Below are 13395 nucleotides of genomic sequence, written 5' to 3'. Positions count from 1 at the left end.
GCGCAAGGATCTTTGTAAAGACCTGAGGAGCCGGGGCTAGACCGAAGGGGAGACCTACAAATTGAAAGTGCCCCTCCGGAACCGCGAAGCGGAGGTACCGATGATGGCCTGGGAATATTGGCACATGGAGGTAGGCATCCTTGATGTCCACTGATGAAAGGAACTCCCCTTGTTCCAGGGACGCCACCACCAAACGGAGAGATTCCATTCGGAAGTGGCGGATGAGAAGGTGATGGTGAGATGCTCGAGGTACAAAATTGCACGCACAGAACCGTCCTTCTTGGGAACCACAAAAAGATTTGAATAGAAACCCTGAAACCGTTCCCCTGGAGGAACGGGAACAATAACCCCCTGAAGAAGCAGAGACTGGAGAGCCGCTCGAAATTGCTTCGCCAGAGGAGGAGACCGGGGGGCCCGGGAGCGGAAAAAGCGATCCCTCGGAAGGGAGGCGAATTCGATCCGGTAACCATTGGACACCACATACCTGACCCAAGAGTCCTGAATGTGAGAGGTCCAAATGTCTCGAAAAAACAAGAGACGTCCTCCCACCCGAGAAGAAACCGCGGGTGGGGGGCCTCACTTCATGCAGAAGTTGCCTGATTTGGGAGAAAAGCGGCCGGACTGGTTGGAGTCCGACTTCCAAGATGGGCGTGGCCGGAACGAGGGAGCCTTCCTGTCCTGCGAGGGCACCTGCCCGGACCCTTTGCTGGAGCCAGGGGTCTGAAAGGACCGAAAGGAAAAGGGCTTCCTTTGGGAAGTAGGGCAAGCCTTATTTTGAGGTAACAAGGAACTCTTACCTCCCGTTGCCTCAGAGATAATTTCATCAAGGTGTTGCCAAAAAGACGGCCGCCCGTAAAGGGAAGCTCAGTGAGAGACCTTTTGGAAGCGGCATCCGCATTCCAAGCTTTAAGCCACATAGAGCGGCGGAGAGCCGCTAGGTGACCTACAGCAAAAGCAGAACAACAGGCTGCTTGCATGGAAGCTGTGCACAGGAAGTTCCCAGCTTTAGAGCATTTGAGAACCAGAGCAGATAGATCCTCCGGGGGGGCTCCCGCTAAGATATCCTGATGGAGCTTTTGGCACCACTCCGCCAGGCCCTTGGACACCCATGTCGAGGCGAAGATGGGAAGAAGAGAAGAGCCAGCTGCTTCAGTGGCAAACTTCGCTAATGATTATACCTTCTTATCCGTGGGATCCTTGAAGGCAACGGCATCTGCCAGAGGCAGTGTAGTTGCCTTAGAGATCCGGGAAATTGGTGGATCCACTGAGGGAGGGGAAACCACCTTAGTGACAAGGTCCTTGTCAAATGGATAACGTTCTTGAATTGTCTTGATTCCCGTAAACCTCTTGTCTGGATTTTTCCATGCGGTTTCCAGAATGTCGTCAAAGTCAGCGTGAGAGCTGAACCTTTGAAGTGCCGGCTTAGCACAATGAAAGGATACTCCTGGATTGACATCCGAAGATCCAGGGTCCTCTAAGTGAAAGGTGTCTCTTAAGGCTGTCACCAAAGAGTTCACCATTGCAATTGAGTCCGGGTGGTCCTCTGAGTCAGATGCCGGCTCGGAAGCCTCGTCCACCAGTTCACCAGGGGAATGAGAATGAGTAGATGCAGTCCTGGAGGGGGGCGACCCTGACCGAGTACGCGGCTCTGGCGTGGCAGAGCGGCGACTCCGAGAACGTCCTCTAGAGGAGCAATGTTTGTGCCCAGATGACCAGGGGGGGGGGGGGGCGGGACCCACGAGGGGAACGCTCACGTCTATCTGAAGACTCAATGGAAGAGTCAGACAAGGCACCCCTAGGACGCTTGTGAGAGCGTGAAGTATGTGGAGACGAGGAACAGGCCCTTCCAGAGGTCCTGCGCAGGGAAGACCCCTTCAAGGCGGACACCACTTCCCGGGAGGCCTCAGCCACCGAACGGGAGACTTTGGTCAAGTCAGCCATATACTGGGACAGGGAAGAAACCCAGGCTGGTGGAGCGGCTGAAGCCACCGGGACCGAAGGGACATCAGGGGGTCTGGGGGAGCAGTGGAGCAGGCAGGGCAAGTGGGCTCAACAGAGCCAGACATCTTGGTATTACAGTGCTTACAGAGATAGTAAGTCACGTAAGTTCCAGGTTTCTGTTTAGAGGAAGGAACAGCTCTGGATACGGACATAATGTAGAAAGAAAAAAGGAGATAGGATCTTTCTCACCCTAGTTTGTGTCCCCTGTCAGCTGCAGTGAGGAGAACTCTGAGCAGCTAGAAAGAGAGTGAACAGGCCAGCCAATAGGAAGAGAGGGGCGTGCCTGAAGCAAGGCACTCACTAACTGACCCCTTCTAACTGAAAATCGCGCCCACGGCGCTGATTGGAGGCTGCTTCGCGCCTCTGAGAGCTCCTAGCCCTGTGGGCGGAGCTATAGACGGCCTTAAAGAACTGTCATGGCACCCGCTCCTTGTCCCCAGCGGCGCACCTGACGGCCGTTTATGCGCCCGGGGGAAGAGAGGGGGCGAACAAAGCGCCGGCAGAGACTGCCGGTGAAAGAGAAAGTAACAGCCGCATATAAGGCGCTGCCGACAAAACGAAAGTAAACTGGCACTGAGCGCGTCTGGCCCGATACAGTGCCGCAGCTGACAGCCGCATATAAGGCGCTGACATGGTAGTACAAGCACACACACATAAGTGTAGTGCCCCATAAAAAATGCCCCCTCAGGTGCCACTGCTCCCCCAGAATAAAGTATAGCCCTTGCATAGGCTAGCCCATAAAGTGTAGGTGGGCCAAAACAGGGGGTCTCCAGAGGTTGCGAGTCCGTACCTATGGAGAAAAAAGGGGGGAAAGTACTTACCTCAATCAGAAGAACTTACCTAAAGGAGTCTTCAGTGAAGTCTTCAGTCAGCTTTAGTTACCTGCATCACGCCTGGCTGCTATGCGCGAGCGAGGCGAGCAGGTAAATAGGGGGACCCGGACCCATGAGGTACCACCCAAGCGCTGACCGTTGGCGAGAGGGGGGGGGGTAACAGCGCATATACGCAATGTCTGTGCCCCCTCACTCGCAATGGGGAAACGGGGAAATGCAGCCCCTGAGTCCCCACCTGAAAACAGAAAAGAAAAGGAATAAAAAACTAACACGTCCCTAACTAGGAAAACAAAAAAACAGAAGACCTGGTCTGGAGCAGTCCAGACCATGTCCACCTCCTTCAGACACTAAGCTTAAACTGATTAGCTCAAAGCCTGAAGGCGGGTATATCCTGCTGGGAGGAGCCAACTGTTTTTGTTGCCATAGAGTCACACACCTCCTAGAGACAGCAGCATACACCCACGGTCTGTGTCCCCCAATGGAGCCGATAGAGAAATAAACTTTTATAAACTAACTCAGGCTATGTTCCCTAACTACTCCTAACACTCCTCCCACCCTTAGAAACAATTTCAGAACTTTTAAAAGCTCTGTATCTTGCCTTTCTTTTTGCTCACATAGTGAAATCTCTCAGCAGAAGAAAGTGTGTGTTTTTTCCAGCAGGCATGACATCACTGAAGCCTGCAAGGGGACCACTTCCGCCCTCACATCATTGTGTGAATAGAAGACCTGAATAGAAGACCTCAGGCTCTATGTAGCAGCTTTCAGTCTGTGCTTCTTTCAGTGAGGCTCTGTTCAGCTTTTAGTCTGTGCAGCTGCTTTCAGTGGGGCTCTTTGCAGCTGTCAATCAAGCTCAGTGCAGAGAAACACTTCCTGAGTTGTAGTTTTCCTACATCTACAAAGCGCGGTGGCGTCGTGGTGTGGCCCATACCTCTACCCCACCTCCTCACCGTGCGGGTCAATTACCTTTATGCTGAGTAGACCCTTAAAGTTCCACAACTAGCCTCTCGAATGCCACGGCTCACACGAAGTCGAGGCGTTCCACTCCTTCTTGGTGCCAAACTGAGGAGCAGGCCAGCATCTGTGATGCCAGGCCTTCCCACCACACTTTCCATGAGCCACTGCGCTCCTAAAGCAGCGGTGGTGAAAAAAAAGAAAAACAGTCTGTTAAGACCCCGGGCTGTAGCCCCATAAGCCCCCTCCCCCACACCTACAGGACCCAGCTTTCCCCCAGAGCGACACAATATGACCCCCACACAAAGCAGTGGCCCCCACGCACCCTCCATACATCTCTAGGGGAGAGATATAAGGAGGGGGGTGGCGGCTCCCGCTTCGGACAGGGGTCATGACGCGCCACTCTGGGGGAGAGCCGGGGCTCCGTAGAGGAGAATGAAGGGGGGCCCCAGTGGTCGGACCCCCCAAGATCACAAACTTATGACCTTTCCGCAAGATATGTTATGCATCAACTACAGTAGATTTATTTGAGACATGTAGATTGTAAGCCCTTGCGGGCAGTGCTCTCTTTCCCTCTATATCAATCTGTCATTTATTCTGTATTGCATTTATTGTACTTGCATTTGTATTTGTTACGCCGAGCGCTCCGGGTCCTCGCTCCTCCCCGGAGCGCTCGCTTCTCTCTCGCTACCGCAGCGCTCCGGGCAGCTCCACTGACCCGGTGCGCTGCGATACCGTCTCCAGCCGGGATGCGATTCGCGATGCGGGTAGCGCCCGCTCGCGATGCGCATCCCGGCTCCCGTACCTGACTCGCTCTCCGTCTGTCCTGTCCCGGCGCGCGCGGCCCCGCTCCCTAGGGCGCGCGCGCGCCGGGTCTCTGCGATTTAAAGGGCCACTGCGCCGCTGATTGGCGCAGTGGTTCCAATTAGTGTGTTCACCTGTGCACTCCCTATTTATACCTCACTTCCCCTTCACTCCCTCGCCGGATCTTGTTGCCATTGTGCCAGTGAAAGCGTTTCCTTGTGTGTTCCTAGCCTGTGTTCCAGACCTCCTGCCGTTGCCCCCGACTACGATCCTTGCTGCCTGCCCCGACCTTCTGCTACGTCCGACCTTGCTTCTGTCTACTCCCTTGTACCGCGCCTATCTTCAGCAGTCAGAGAGGTTGAGCCGTTGCTAGTGGATACGACCTGGTCACTACCGCCGCAGCAAGACCATCCCGCTTTGCGGCGGGCTCTGGTGAAAACCAGTAGTGACTTAGAACCGATCCACTAGCACGGTCCACGCTAATCCCTCTCTGGCACAGAGGATCCACTACCTGCCAGCCGGCATCGTGACAGTAGATCCGGCCATGGATCCCGCTGAAGTTCCTCTGCCAGTTGTCGCCGACCTCACCACGGTGGTCGCCCAGCAGTCACAACAGATAGCGCAACAAGGCCAACAGCTGTCTCAACTGACCGTGATGCTACAGCAGCTACTACCACAGCTTCAGCAATCATCTCCTCCGCCAGCTCCTGCACCTCCTCCGCAGCGAGTGGCCGCTTCTGGTCTACGACTATCCTTGCCGGATAAATTTGATGGGGACTCTAAATTCTGCCGTGGCTTTCTTTCCCAATGTTCCCTGCACTTGGAGATGATGTCGGACCAGTTTCCTACTGAAAGGTCTAAGGTGGCTTTCGTAGTCAGCCTTCTGTCTGGAAAAGCTCTGTCATGGGCCACACCGCTCTGGGACCGCAATGACCCCGTCACTGCCTCTATACACTCCTTCTTCTCGGAAATTCGAAGTGTCTTTGAGGAACCTGCCCGAGCCTCTTCTGCTGAGACTGCCCTGTTGAACCTGGTCCAGGGTAATTCTTCCGTTGGCGAGTACGCCGTACAATTCCGTACTCTTGCTTCAGAATTATCCTGGAATAATGAGGCCCTCTGCGCGACCTTTAAAAAAGGCCTATCCAGCAACATTAAAGATGTTCTGGCCGCACGAGAAATCCCTGCTAACCTACATGAACTCATCCATCTTGCCACTCGCATTGACATGCGTTTTTCCGAAAGGCGTCAGGAGCTCCGCCAGGATATGGACTTTGTTCGCACAAGGCGTTTTTTCTCCCCGGCTCCTCTCTCCTCTGGTCCCCTGCAATCCGTTCCTGTGCCTCCCGCCGTGGAGGCTATGCAGGTCGACCGGTCTCGCCTGACACCTCAAGAGAGGACACGACGCCGCATGGAGAATCTCTGCCTGTACTGTGCCAGTACCGAACACTTCCTGAAGGATTGTCCTATCCGTCCTCCCCGCCTGGAAAGACATACGCTGACTCCGCACAAAGGTGAGACAGTCCTTGATGTCTACTCTGCTTCTCCACGTCTTACTGTGCCTGTGCGGATATCTGCCTCTGCCTTCTCCTTCTCTACTATGGCCTTCTTGGATTCCGGATCTGCAGGAAATTTTATTTTGGCCTCTCTCGTCAACAGGTTCAACATCCCAGTGACCAGTCTCGCCAGACCCCTCTACATTAATTGTGTAAACGATGAAAGATTGGACTGTACCATACGTTTCCGCACGGAGCCCTTTCTAATGTGCATCGGACCTCATCACGAGAAGATTGAATTTTTGGTCCTCCCCAATTGCACTTCCGAAATCCTCCTTGGACTACCCTGGCTTCAACTCCATTCCCCAACCCTGGATTGGTCCACTGGGGAGATCAAGAGTTGGGGGCCCTCTTGTTTCAAGGACTGCCTAAAACCGGTTCCCAGTACCCCTTGCCGTGACTCTGTGGTTCCCCCTGTAACCGGTCTCCCTAAGGTCTATATGGACTTTGCGGATGTTTTTTGCAAAAAACAAGCTGAGACTCTACCTCCTCACAGGCCTTATGATTGTCCTATTGACCTCCTCCCGGGCACTACTCCACCCCGGGGCAGAATCTATCCTCTGTCCGCCCCAGAGACTCTTGCTATGTCGGAGTACATCCAGGAAAATTTAAAAAAAGGCTTTATCCGTAAATCCTCCTCTCCTGCCGGAGCCGGATTTTTCTTTGTGTCCAAAAAAGATGGCTCTCTACGTCCTTGCATTGACTACCGCGGTCTTAATAAAATCACGGTAAAGAACCGCTACCCCCTACCCCTCATCTCTGAACTCTTTGATCGCCTCCAAGGTGCCCACATCTTTACCAAACTGGACTTAAGAGGTGCTTATAATCTCATCCGCATCAGAGAGGGGGATGAATGGAAAACGGCATTTAACACTAGAGATGGACACTTTGAGTATCTGGTCATGCCCTTTGGCCTGTGCAACGCCCCTGCCGTCTTCCAAGACTTTGTTAATGAAATTTTTCGTGATCTCTTATACTCCTGTGTTGTTGTATATCTGGACGATATCCTGATTTTTTCTGCCAATCTAGAAGAACACCGCCAGCATGTCCGTATGGTTCTTCAGAGACTTCGTGACAATCAACTTTATGCCAAGATACAGAAATGTCCGTTTGAATGCCAATCTCTTCCTTTCCTAGGATACTTGGTCTCTGGCCAGGGACTACAAATGGATCCAGACAAACTCTCTGCCGTCTTAGATTGGCCACGCCCCTCCGGACTCCGTGCTATCCAACGTTTTTTGGGGTTCGCCAATTATTACAGGCAATTTATTCCACATTTTTCTACCGTTGTGGCCCCTATCGTGGCTTTAACCAAAAAAAATGCCAATCCCAAGTCTTGGCCTCCTCAAGCGGAAGACGCCTTTAAACGGCTCAAGTCTGCCTTTTCTTCGGCTCCCGTGCTCTTCAGACCTGACCCATCTAAACCCTTCCTATTGGAGGTTGATGCCTCCTCTGTAGGAGCTGGAGCGGTCCTTCTACAAAAAAATTCTTCCGGGCATGCTGTTACTTGTGGGTTTTTTTCTAGGACCTTCTCTCCGGCGGAGAGGAACTACTCCATCGGGGATCGAGAGCTTCTAGCCATTAAATTAGCACTTGAGGAATGGAGGCATCTGCTGGAGGGATCAAGATTTCCAGTTATTATTTACACCGATCACAAGAACCTCTCCTATCTCCAGTCTGCCCAACGGCTGAATCCTCGCCAGGCCCGGTGGTCTCTGTTCTTTGCCCGATTTAATTTTGAAATTCACTTTCGGCCTGCCGATAAGAACATTAGGGCCGATGCTCTTTCTCGTTCCTCGGATGCCTCGGAAGTTGAACTCTCTCCGCAACACATCATTCCTCCTGACTGCCTGATTTCCACTTCTCCAGCCTCCATCAGGCAAACTCCTCCAGGAAAGACCTTCGTCTCTCCACGCCAACGCCTCGGAATCCTCAAATGGGGTCACTCCTCCCATCTCGCAGGTCATGCAGGCATCAAGAAATCTGTGCAACTCATCTCTCGCTTCTATTGGTGGCCGACTCTGGAGACGGATGTCGTGGACTTTGTGCGAGCCTGCACTGTCTGTGCCCGGGATAAGACTCCTCGCCAGAAGCCCGCTGGTTTTCTTCATCCTCTGCCTGTCCCCGAACAGCCTTGGTCTCTGATTGGTATGGATTTTATTACAGACCTACCCCCATCCCGTGGCAACACTGTTGTTTGGGTGGTCGTTGATCGATTCTCCAAGATGGCACATTTCATCCCTCTTCCTGGTCTTCCTTCAGCGCCTCAGTTGGCTAAACAATTTTTTGTACACATTTTTCGTCTTCACGGGTTGCCCACACAGATAATCTCGGATAGAGGCGTCCAATTCGTGTCAAAATTCTGGAGGGCTCTCTGTAAACAACTCAAGATTAAATTAAACTTTTCTTCTGCATATCATCCTCAATCCAATGGACAAGTAGAAAGAATTAACCAGGTCTTGGGTGATTATTTACGACATTTTGTTTCCTCCCGCCAGGATGATTGGGCAGATCTTCTACCATGGGCCGAATTCTCGTATAACTTTAGAGTCTCTGAATCTTCCTCCAAATCCCCATTTTTCGTGGTGTACGGCCGTCACCCTCTTCCCCCCCTCCCTACTCCCTTGCCCTATGGTTTGCCCGCTGTAGATGAAGTGACTCGTGATCTTTCCACCATATGGAAAGAGACCCAAGATTCTCTTTTACAGGCTTCATCTCGCATGAAAAAGTTTGCCGATAAGAAAAGAAGAGCTCCCCCCATTTTTGCTCCCGGAGACAAGGTATGGCTCTCCGCTAAATATGTCCGCTTTCGTGTCCCCAGTTACAAACTGGGTCCACGCTATCTTGGTCCTTTCAAAGTCTTGTGCCAAATTAATCCTGTCTCTTACAAACTTCTTCTTCCTCCTTCTCTCCGTATTCCTAATGCCTTTCATGTCTCTCTTCTTAAACCACTCATCATCAACCGTTTCTCTCCCAAGTTAGTTTCTCCCACTCCTGTCTCCGGTTCTTCTGACGTCTTCTCAGTGAAAGAGATACTGGCCTCCAAGACGGTCAGAGGAAAAAGGTTCTTTTTGGTGGATTGGGAGGGCTGTGGACCTGAAGAGAGATCCTGGGAACCTGAGGACAACATCCTAGACAAAAGTCTGCTCCTCAGGTTCTCAGGCTCTAAGAAGAGGGGGAGACCCAAGGGGGGGGTACTGTTACGCCGAGCGCTCCGGGTCCCCGCTCCTCCCCGGAGCGCTCGCTTCTCTCTCGCTACCGCAGCGCTCCGGGCAGCTCCACTGACCCGGTGCGCTGCGATACCGTCTCCAGCCGGGATGCGATTCGCGATGCGGGTAGCGCCCGCTCGCGATGCGCATCCCGGCTCCCGTACCTGACTCGCTCTCCGTCTGTCCTGTCCCGGCGCGCGCGGCCCCGCTCCCTAGGGCGCGCGCGCGCCGGGTCTCTGCGATTTAAAGGGCCACTGCGCCGCTGATTGGCGCAGTGGTTCCAATTAGTGTGTTCACCTGTGCACTCCCTATTTATACCTCACTTCCCCTTCACTCCCTCTCCGGATCTTGTTGCCATTGTGCCAGTGAAAGCGTTTCCTTGTGTGTTCCTAGCCTGTGTTCCAGACCTCCTGCCGTTGCCCCCGACTACGATCCTTGCTGCCTGCCCCGACCTTCTGCTACGTCCGACCTTGCTTCTGTCTACTCCCTTGTACCGCGCCTATCTTCAGCAGTCAGAGAGGTTGAGCCGTTGCTAGTGGATACGACCTGGTCACTACCGCCGCAGCAAGACCATCCCGCTTTGCGGCGGGCTCTGGTGAAAACCAGTAGTGACTTAGAACCGATCCACTAGCACGGTCCACGCTAATCCCTCTCTGGCACAGAGGATCCACTACCTGCCAGCCGGCATCGTGACAGTATTGTTTATTTTAACCCTTATTAATATAGACAGCTCCCTTGAATATATACAGTGCCCTGGAACCAAGTGCACTATAAAAAATAAAGAATAATACATAAAAAATATAAAATAAAAAAATTGACATTTTGTGAAGATTATTCAAATTTTTAAGTAAATGTTAAGAAGTGATTTTCAGGTGGGGCATGTCTACACCATGACATCTTTTCCCTATACTTATTCTTTGTACTTTAGACCCTCTACTATTGGAGAAATGAATGTTGAACTTTGCTCGGTGTAATAAAACGTCCAAACCCACAAAAATTCGAAATATAATAATTTAAAAAATCTTAAAAACTTTTTGCTTGATTCTCTTGATTGATTTAATTAACAGGAAACTGACATGAGGATCACTCACACTAACCTGAATTTTTTTTTTAAATCAGAAAATTTTTATTGAACAAATTTTTATAATATAAACATACAATACAATACAAAACAATCCAACATTCCCCAAAACCCTCCCCCCCCCCACATCTACCAAAATAGACAAAGTCCCTCCCCCCCAACCCAGTGTCTTCTCCTCAGTAGCCACATATAGGAGGCAAGTGGTGGTCCTTAGAAGGGATAAATCACATCACACAGTAAAAGTAAAACACATGGCGTACAACATTCACACAGGCACAAAGACATGAAAAAAGCGGTCAAGTAAGGAGACAGACTGGCACACATAATGCATTAACAAAAAATGTGGAAAGCTGGCTAAAAATACACAGACAGTATCAACAGCCCGGGCCCCCACCACCCCCCTGAAGCCCTTCCATAGAAGATCTGCATAGGTATGTGGATGGCACCCCGGGGGTGTCACGATCACACCCTATCAGTCCAGCCAAGACATTAGAGAGAGTGTGATGGTGCAAGGGTTAAGGCCACCAGACCTCTGGGTATACACTACCAGTCCCAGCAAGTCACGAAATCAACCCTTAGATAAACGTGTTTCCACCAGAGCTGCCTTCAGAAAGGTGAGCTCATATATTTAGAGATCAAAGACCAGAGCTGATTAATTAAACATTTAATCTGATAAAAAGGTATTACAGCGCTAAATATATAAAAATACAGGAACAAATGACATACAGGTATAACAATATATAAAAGAGTTTAGCAAGGCAAGTTCAGAAAACAAAAGATGTAGTTCTTACAGCATGATGATATAGCAGTCCATGAGAGTGAGTTCCAGCTGTGAGTTCCAGCTTAGCATGGTCTTGTCAGCTTGTTGCACAGCATTGAACACCCTGAGTCTAGCATTGTTAAATATTATATATCTGCCTTTTTGGAAGGGAGACTCCATTCCTCCCTCCCCTCTGATCCCACCAGGGGGTCTTCTCTCTTCCTGGCCCCTTATCTGTTTGATTATATGATGGGACCAGAGTGCATGACTTCAAAAAAGCCTTTGACTTCAAAGGAGATGTAAACAAACAGCTAGACCCCCAATAAAATGCAATACACAAACCCACAGTCTGAATGACCTCTCACCCATGATTAGTTGAGCGGAGCTGCGACGCCATGTCTACAGCTCCGGCCGGCTCTGGGAAGAAGACTGTTTGCGGTAACCGGCAGGAGACGCGGTTCCCCGATATCCAAGCTATGGCGGAATGGAGGAAGGGGAATTAAAGTGTTTGTTAGACATCCTGGGAGCAATAGAAAAATAATACACTTTACTGAACAACCCCTCAAATATTCTGGACCCTAGGACATCTATTTACAAATATTCGTACCATTAACACAATAGATAAGCTTAAAGGGGTGCTCCACTGGACAGCGTTCGGAAGTAAGTGTTCCGAACTCTGTTTTCGTGCTGCGGGGGTCGGCCACACCCTCGTGACATCAAGGCCATACTCATTCAATGCAAGTCTATGGGAGGGGGTGTGGTGTGATGTCACGTGGGATGTGGCCAACCCCCACAGCACAAAAACAGAGCTTGGAACATTTACTTCCAAACGCTGGCCAGTGGAATACTCCTTAAAGGAGAAGTAGTCATCATTTAGTTTTTTTGTGCTGGTTATTAGTTTATTTATTTTCAGAACATTTCATATATTATATTACATTGCATGTAATAATCCCGTGTGAGGATTCTGTGTTATAGAATATTTTGTTTGCCATGTGACCGGCTGCAGTCATAGAGTGTGATACTGTAATAAAAGTAGAGAGAAACGTTGGCCATGCCACCTTTGTAAAATTATGTAGGCATCCTTCGAACTGATCTGTGACGGTGTCCTGTGGTATCTGCACCAACACGTCAGCAGCAGATCCAGTACGTCCAATAAGTTGTGAGGTGCGGCCCCTATGGTCGGGCTTGTTTTCCCAGCACATCCCACAAATGATCAGATTGGGGTTTGGTAAATTTGGAGACCAATTCACCACGATGATCTCTTTGTCATGGTCCTCATTCTTGAACAATGTTTGCAGTGTGGCGTTGTCCTGCTGGAAGAGGCCACTGCCATTACGAAGGAATAGAATAATTGAATGTGTCGGCCAATAAAAACAATTCGGGCCATCTAGTCTGCCCAATATTCTGTATACTATAAATAGTCTCTGGCCCTATCTCATATGAAGGATAGCCTTAAGATAGCCTTTCTGGGCTAAAACATCTTATCCCCTATCGAAAGGATAGGGGATAAGATCGCGGGGGGGCCCGCCGCTGACCCCCCCCCCCCCCCCCGCGATCTCCCTGCAGCAACCCGCATTCTATGCATAGCTGTGTCTGCAGTTTCGGAAACCGCCAGGCTTCCGAGACGGGGACGTGACGTCACGCCACGCCCCCTCCATTCATTGGAGGGGGCGTGACGTCACATCTCTGTCCCCATCTCGGAAGCCCATCGGTTTCTCAAACTGCAGACGCAGCTAAGCATAGAATGCATGGATATCGGGGGGGCTTCCCAGCGGCGGGCCCCCCGCGATCAGACATCTTATCCCCTATACTTTCGATAGGGTATAAGATTTTTTTTTCCAGGAATACCCCTTTAAACTCCTTCACTGTATTTGCAGCTACCACTTCTGCAGGAAGGCTATTCCATACATCCACTACTCTCTCGGTAAAGTAATACTTCCTGATGTGCCATGAATGGAAAGGCTTGTTCCATACAATGATATGCCATTAACACGTTAAATGGTCACTCTCATTAAAACAAATTTTTGCTATTGCACTCCTTATGGTAAATAAAAAATATTTCTAATATACTTTGTTTAAAAAAAATGTAGTTTACTATGTTTATTTGTGCTTAAAAAAGCTCAAGAGCACATTTTCCCCCATCTTATACACAGACTTTGGACCGAAGCCCAAACACAGGAAGTGCAGCCTGGAGTGCTGAGGG

Source organism: Hyla sarda, chromosome 1, assembly GCF_029499605.1.
Source record: "Hyla sarda isolate aHylSar1 chromosome 1, aHylSar1.hap1, whole genome shotgun sequence".
In the NCBI taxonomy this organism is placed as follows: Eukaryota; Metazoa; Chordata; class Amphibia; order Anura; family Hylidae; genus Hyla; species Hyla sarda.
This window is presented reverse-complemented; position numbering follows the sequence as displayed.